Raw genomic sequence first — 8,254 nt, forward strand, 5'->3', positions numbered from 1 at the left:
ACAATTTGCATCCTCAAGTAATTCCCAACTCTCCCTGGCAACCATTCATTTCTTCCAACCGGCAGAAATCTGCAATATGAGAGTGGATTGGCTTCTTTTTCCCATGGGGCCATGTATCTCTTCATCCGCCGCCTAGGGTAAAAAGCAATGCATACGTTTACAATATAAATGTGATTTAATCGACCTCCCTGTCAGCAAGAAATGGCAAGCATATCAAACAAGACCAAGATGTTAGGAGAGGGAAAATGGGTGGGGGGAATCATAAATTATTGCTGTGATGAGTTTCTGAGCTGGGGTTTTTTTGTGGGTGGGTGGGGGGGGAGGGGGAGACTACTGGATGATTTTGTGTAAGGCTTTTCCCCGAAACAATAATTAAGATAATTCTGTATGACAAGGAGAAAAATGTTCAGCTTTGTATGAAATGTGCTTTATGTTTAGCAAGCTGAAAGCTCTCTGTATTGATTAGAATTCCCCACAGCCCAGCAATGCAAAGCTAAAATTAATTGAACTGCGGTCCATCTCTTTTCCCCGAATCCTTATTTACTGGATCCTGTGTGTGTATCTTGAGCTGAAAATTGATAGGTTCCTTTGTGGCGAGTCCGTGTTTGTGTACACCAAAGCTGTCAGAAGCATGTTCAAGGCCGGCCCTATCAATAAGCAGCACAAGGAAGCCCGCCTCAGGCAGGGGATTTGGGGGTACTATTAAAAGGCAGCAAATGGCCAATTATTTGGTTTGTTGTTATATTTTTACCACCAGGGGAAGAACCATTCAGATTTCTTTCTGCCTTCTTCTTTTGCCTTGGGCACCAATATGTTTCAGGCCATTTCTAAGAATGCAGGATCCTAATACCCACCCACTTACAGCTAAGAGACGTACAACCCACTGGAAAATATTCCCGCCAAAGCTCCTTGAAGTGAATGGGAGCCATGCAGGAGCACAATACTTGTGCAGGCTGACTTTCAATCCATCTGGATGGAAGGCTAGGTTGCCTGCCTCTTCCACATCAGCAGTTTCAACACACGGGAGAAAGCCGTTCTTGTGCCTGAAAGCAGAAAAGAAAATATAAAGCATTTAACCAGGTTGGAGAAAGATACATAAACCACATATTTATTTATTTATTTATTTATTTATTTGTGAGTCGAGGACGCACCACCTGCGTAGAGATAAATATGACACATGAATTTTAGGTTAATGGGCTAAATAAGGCCACAACTTTATTGGTTACAGCATGTGAGTGGTATTGGCTTAGGCATTGGATCAAGCAATCTATACATGACCCCACCCCGCTCAGCGGGGGGTCATTCAAGGGTTAACAGCCAGTGGGAGGAGCTTGTTGATGCAAATACAATTGGAAGCTTCCCCAGACGTCACCGGGGGTTGTGCCATGGCCCTAGCCACCAGCAGGGCATCGGACAGGATTCACGACCACCAGATTCCTTTAACGGAATACCCAAACAAGGGGAGAGGTAGGTGATGGCCACAACCTGCCCTCCAACACACCACACATATTCCAATGCCTAACCGCTACCCGAGCCAAAAGAGGCTCGCCGCCAAATATCCTCACAGCTGCAACCAATCCCTAATGCTTCTGATGATATCGGCCAACCACACATCATTTCCTTGTTCAGAAAGATGAACGCCATCGTCACAAAACAGAGCAACCTGATGTCAGCATGCTCAATCACATGGCCATTTATATAACGCAGTTTGCGAGCCACCACATGATTCAAGAGTTTCCTGGATTTGTCAATGGCCACCGGGCAACGACTGCCATGCCAAACTCTCCTCTTCAGAAGGGAGGACCAAATCAAGGTTGTCTCAGGAAATAAGGTAGCAAGTTCATCCAAGTCCTTCTTTACGTTTAATAAGTCCAGGCTCTTCTTGAAGGCCAAATCGTTTTCCCCCAGCTGAATGACCAGGATTTCCGGGGGACCAAACGATGCTGCATTTGCCTTTACAACTGGCATCAACTCTTCCAATCGCATGAAATCCAGGAAACCACTTGCAGGCAATCCAAGGTTGTTGCCCATGCCACAATATCTGGCTCACACCCGGGCCGAGTGTACGATACTGTGACCACAGAGCCAAACTTGAAAGTTAGGAGAAGCTGAGAAATAAGAAAATGAAAGGACAGATAAGTGGTTGTGTTCTAAGAAGTCTTTCGTATGTGCCCTTTGTATATATTTGCCTACCAGCAGCTCAGTTCCTTGATTCTGTCTGTCGGGAGGCCTAAATGGGCAGCCATAGTGGTAGCCTCAATCCTAAAAGAGTGTAAGCCTACAGCACCTGGTATTCCCAGGCGGTCTCCCATCCAAGTACTAACCAGGCCTGACCCTGCTTAGCTTCCGAGATCAGACGAGATTGGGCGTGTTCAGAGCAGTATTTATTTCTTGTATGCCACCCTTCCTCACGTGAGAACCCAGGGCGGCTTACAACAAAGATGCACTTGCACTTTTAAGGGACCCCCGTTTACAAATGCCCCCCCCAAATGGTCCAATGACAATTTATGGAAGAGTAAAAACTTTTGGAGGGATTGAAATGAAACTGCTGGCAGGATTTGAAATCTGAGCGATGGGAAGAAATGATACTATACGAAATAAAGGAATGCATATTAGATGAAATGTGCAATGTAATAGAGGAACGTGTATTAGATTAAATGTGTGACATTATGCAGTCCACAAAAGGGATGGGCATATAAACAGCATGGAAGGGAAGGTGGGAAGTCAAATTAAAAGAGAAAGATATAACCAAATCTATAGTTTGAAATCAATTGGTTAAAGTTAATGAAAATCTAATAAAAATCTTTAAAAGCAAAAGCAAAGGTGCAGTTGCACAATGGGGCTTCCCCCTTCTCATTCCCCTGTGTGGCCCCATGCCCCCCAAAGCGACTCTGGGGTGCGTGGGTTGGGGAGGAGAGGAGAGCTCTTTCCATCTGGCAAGCTGAAATACTCCCCGAGAAGGAACATTTGTCACAGGGTAACGTTGGTCATTGTGGGCTAAAGAGAACTCTTAAGGCCAGAGCCACAGTACTTCTGGATCCCAGATGCCAGGGCCCAACAGTGTGCGTGTGTGTGTGTGTCGGGTGTGTGTGACCCTTAACTCCTTGCTTCTGGCCACCCCCTTAACATCTGGATGGACTAAAGGATCTCTTGGTGCAGACCCCTGACATTCTTCGTTTCCATTTCCGTCACATCTTCCAATTCAGGCGTTTCGACTTTCCTTCTGCTCAGCCCATCCTCTTTATCCGTAACCCAAGGCTTGCTTTATTTACTGCCTCGACAACCTCGTCAAAAGTCCACATTCCCCTGCCGTGACAACACTTTCTTCCAATATTCTGGTGAATTTTTATGTCAGTCGCTATGTGTGTGTTTTTTTGTTCCGACTTAGTAAAATATATTTCTTTCGAGCTGCCTTTGACAAAATGTGTCATTTTTGAACTTTACACTGGATTTCTTGGCTCCGGCTCCCTTTGAGTTACGGCCTCTCTTCCCCTCTCTTGAATAAATTACTCTTCCCACCTTTTAGAGGACTGCTACACTGTCTCCTTCAGTGACCTCTTGTTCTTCATTCTCTTTGAAATTTCTCATTATTTAGTTTAAGCCCTTCTGTGGCCTCCTTTTTCTTTTTCCTGCCATGATTTTTGTTTTGTTTTGTTCTGCAGTCCTCAGCCTTGCCAGTTTTCTTCTTTTCCTGAGGGGGCAAAATCCAAAGCACCCTGGCTGGAGTCCAGATTTGAGTAATTATTTTCTGTCTCCCTAAAACCCTTTTACCCTGACTATTGTATATGATTCTTAGGGTTCATCTTGGCTTCTTGCCCTGCTAAGCACTGTTGCCTTTTGTTTCCAGACTCTCATGCCTGAGACTGTGCTTAACAAAGAAATGGAGAGTTTTAAAGTATTTAATTGATATATATATTTCTGCAATGCACCCAGAAAAAGACTGAGGGGTCCTCCTTACAGCTTACTTATCCACCTAGGTACTGAGATCAATTCCAAGGCTGTATACCCTGCTACGGATGTCGGAGGAATCTGTTGAAAATGGACTATCAAGCTGATTTCCTTCATCAAGGCAATTTTTTTTGCTATGGTTGCTGTCTGCCTCCGTTCTCCACAATGAAATTCTCTCTCTCTTTTTTCGTACAAGCTGCATTATTACATATTAATTGATGTATAATTGCTGCTGTCCCGACGGGGGCCTCATCACTGTTCTTTTTGTGTCGTTTGTTGATCTTGTGTGCTCATAAGATGAGGCAGCCTCTAGGCACTAAGGTGTAGTGAGCCAGTGTGGTGTAGTGGTTAAGAGCGGTAGACTCGTAATCTGGGGAACCGGGTTCGCGTCTCCGCTCCTCCACATGCAGCTGCTGGGTGACCTTGGGCTAGTCACACTTCTCTGAAGTCTCTCAGCCCCACTCACCTCACAGAGTGTTTGTTGTGGGGGAGGAAGGGAAAGGAGAATGTTGGCCACTTTGAGACTCCTTTGGGTAGTGATAAAGCGGGATATCAAATCCAAACTCCTCCTCCTCCTCCTCCTCCTCCTCCTCCTCCTCCTCCTCCTCCTCCTCTTCTTCTTCTTCTTCAACCACATCTACTTAGAAGTAAGTCCAATTGCGTTCAATGGGTCTTACTCCCAGGTAAGTGGAGTTATGACTGCAGCCTTAATCCTACTTCCCACTGTGAATTTTTTAAACCACATGGAAAGTACTGATCTTCTGGACTATATCTGTGCTCATCAGTTAAAATATTACAGATTCAAGCTTTCTTTAGACTGGGAGTGCAACAAAGCAAGCTAAGCTAACAGACATCAGGTAGGATCCATCGTCTGGGGGCAAGCAAGGGTGGGTTCCCTATTTCCCCACTGGCCACACACATAATGCAGGGTGCTGATTTGGGCCCCAGATTATGAGTGCCCAGCGGTGCACGTGGTGTAATCACTCCCCCCCCCCCAATTCTCCAGTAGCGGCAAGAAGAGACAGAGACAGGGTTGAATTATGGCAGGACACTGAACTACCAAGTTATGAAGTATTGGGAGAAGAAGGAGGGGGAGTTGGAGAACAGATAGCAGACATATCTTTAGAGAGCCTGGGAACTCCCCCTTCTCCAAGGACACGCCGGTCAATTAGGATTCAAGAGCAAAGAACGCAGCGACGTTTGCCTCCTGAGACTTTCCGTAGAGACACAGGGTGTTGTTGGGGAAGTAGAAGAAGAAGAAGAGTTTGGATTTGATATCCCGCTTTTCACTACCCGAAGGAGTCTCAAAGCGGCTCACATTCTCCTTTCCCTTCCTCCCCCACAACAAACACTCTGTGAGGTGAGTGGGGCTGAGAGACTTCAGAGAAGTGTGACTAGCCCAAGGTCACCCAGCAGCTGCATGTGGAGGGGTGGAGACGCGAACCCGGTTCCCCAGATAACGAGTCTACCGCTCTTAACCACTACACCACACTGGCTCTCCAGTAAAAGGAGGGGATCAGAGTGAGCAACGTCATGATGGGGTCCAGACTAGATTCCTTGTCTCGCTCCACAACTGCTGAATAAAACCATAAATACAAACTTTCTTGTTTCTTCTTTGATCCTGAAGGCTGCTGGGGGAGGAGAGAATCTCTTGAGCCTGACAGGTGCTGATGCTGAGCTCCCATAACAATTTTTTTGTGCGTGCCCGGACCCCCGGGCGCCCTATAGCTGGTTCCAGTGACATAATGAGTTTGGGGGTATGGACTGATGGGCCTTCCCAGCCGCACCCACAGGCTGACAGTGGGCTGAGAGTATCATGGTTGCCCTAAGTCAGTCTTTCTCTCCCTTAACTCCAGCCTGCTTGCTGTAGGGAAATGTTATCTCTGTCACCATATGGGATGACAGAATCCCTGCCTTTGGAATAATAATAATAATAATAATAATAATAATAATAATAATAATAATAATTGTACCCCACCCAACCGACTGGGTTGCCTCAGCTACTCTGGCCAGCTTCCAACAGAATATAAAGAACATATGATATGATAACCAGACATTAAAAGCTTCCCAACAGAGGGCTGCTGTGCCAATGCTTGCTATAGCATACAATGTTGAGCCAATGAAGTCTCTGTGTGGATCTTGCTCTCCTCATCTGCTCTGCTGTGAGAACAATGGACAGATTACAGAAAATTTGCCTCCATCTGTCTGTGTCGTGGCTCAGAATTTCCCAGTCCTTGAAAGACCAGCATCACACCCTGTCAAAGCTGAGCATTCATTCAGGTTTGCTGCGGCTTGCTGTCAGTGTGCAGCTGAGAGTTGTCAATAGATCCTGGTGGTTGGGTGGACAGAGGCTGGCATGTATGCATATAGGCCCCAGTTTAATGCAGAAAGGGTGTGCAAACCTGGGGATTGGTGAAACCATCCATAGCAGCGGAAGTCTTAATTCTGGGGCTGCATTACGAAAAGCATCTTTCCAAGAGGGAAAAAAAAGAGAGAAAACATAATTAAGTAAAAGCAATATTCTGCCTGTCATAACCATAGAAACAGCCTGGCTAAGCTGGGGACATGTAAGAATTCTTGCAAATTTGATGCCAATCCATGTGACAGTCAAGAGTGTACACTCTGAGGCTGAATCAGGGAGAATAATTGAAGCCTTGCAGAAAGGCAAGCCAGAATGTGGGTGAACACTTAGCAGTAACTGGAAATTTAATGCACTATAGAGAAATGTGTGTTTCACTTCCTGAAAGAAAGGAATACTCATGTGTTTTGGATCTGGACAGAGAGACCATTTGTGATCCTTATTCCAGGAACTGGGACTCGTTCATAAAAGGTGGGGGGCACAAAACAGATAAGGGGAGAACTGTACTGTTCCTATTGTTATTATTAATCTATTTAAATTGCGCACCACACTAATTTACAAAGTTTTAAAGAATTACACAAGCAAAACAATAGGCTCTGCTCTAAGGAGCTTGCAATCTAAAATTTGACCGGGAGTGTGGGCAGTCAGAACAATGGGAGTAAAGAGAGAGGGAAGGAAAACTTATTTTCATTTTTGTGAGTGCCTCTTTTTTATGGGGCTTGGCAACCCTTGCTGTAAACATATTGGAGTTGTTTCAGTCCCATTCCCCTTAGTTTTTGTTTTCCTGCCTCATTTCAGCCCTTGGTCTCGTTTTCTCACATTGTCATTGACCCCACTGGCTGCCGTGACCCTCAAGAATGGACAGATGTTGTAATGTGTAACATATCAATGAAATCACATTAGTCCCTGCTGCCAATTGGCTTAAATGATAATGCAGGCCGCGAGGGCATTGGAGAAGGAAGAAAATGGCGGCAGGAAGAAGCAATAGACAAAGGAGCAAAAGGACACTGAATAACATCAAAACAACGCAAACATTCAGCTAGGTGGGGTTGGGTGATGTTTTGGCTGTGCCAAATGTGGTACTTTCAAAGGCCCATTACAAATGACCAACTTACCAAGCAGCAAGGGTTTTACTCTGTTAAGAACAAAGTTGTTGAGCCAGGCCAAAAGTCCAGCATCCTGTTCTCACAGTGGGCCAACCCATGGGATGCCCACATTAATGATGGAGCCTTGCTAAAGCCCACAATAACAAGAGGTAGTAAATTCAATAGCATAATGATCAGATTTCTCCACTAGCAATATTCAGTCATTCCTCGCGTGTGATTGCAGCTGCATGAGGGGAAGAGGGCAGGGTCATAATCCTTTGGCCCCACCTTTGGTCACTTCCCAGTGGTCTGGACTTCACACCCTTCTTCATAGTCTACCTGACGGTCTTCAACAGGAGAACAGAGCCTACTCCTGCTGACCGTGATCTGGAACCCGGATTGCTTCAGGGTTCTAAAACAGGAGTTGCGGAGGCTATCTGATGCAGACGTTTAGCTCAAATGCATGGCGAGCTGATGAGATGCAATGGAGAGGGCAGGGCACATGACAACAGCACTCTCCCATCTTGTGCAAGTGTAATTTAGTGAGTGGGAAGGCAACTGTATAGGTCTAGACTCCAGAGGATTTTATTATTGGGGGGGGGAGTGAGAAACATATGACTATTGCTATGATTTTAGACTGAGTTGCATGATGGAGCTGCTTAGTTGTGAGTATGTGATATATATAAAACTTGATTTTTAGGGTATGAGGTGGGACACATGGGCTTAAAAGCAATAAAAATCTTTTTTTAAAAAAATCTAGACGTTTCCCCTGAAGAGAGCAACTCCCACGAAAGGGGAATTTGTTTTAGAAACAAGACCATTATCAGTATGACGGATAACATATGAATCATCTGCATCCTTA

The 8,254-nt window shown here is 45.4% G+C and overlaps 1 pseudogene; it reads right to left on the bottom strand.

Annotated features, from left to right (window-relative positions):
• Positions 1–2,275: 2,275 nt before the first annotated feature.
• On the bottom strand, positions 2,276–2,399 carry LOC117047682 (annotated as a pseudogene).
• Positions 2,400–8,254: the final 5,855 nt, after the last annotated feature.

This window comes from Lacerta agilis, chromosome 5 (assembly GCF_009819535.1).
Source record: "Lacerta agilis isolate rLacAgi1 chromosome 5, rLacAgi1.pri, whole genome shotgun sequence".
Taxonomy (NCBI): domain Eukaryota; kingdom Metazoa; phylum Chordata; class Lepidosauria; order Squamata; family Lacertidae; genus Lacerta; species Lacerta agilis.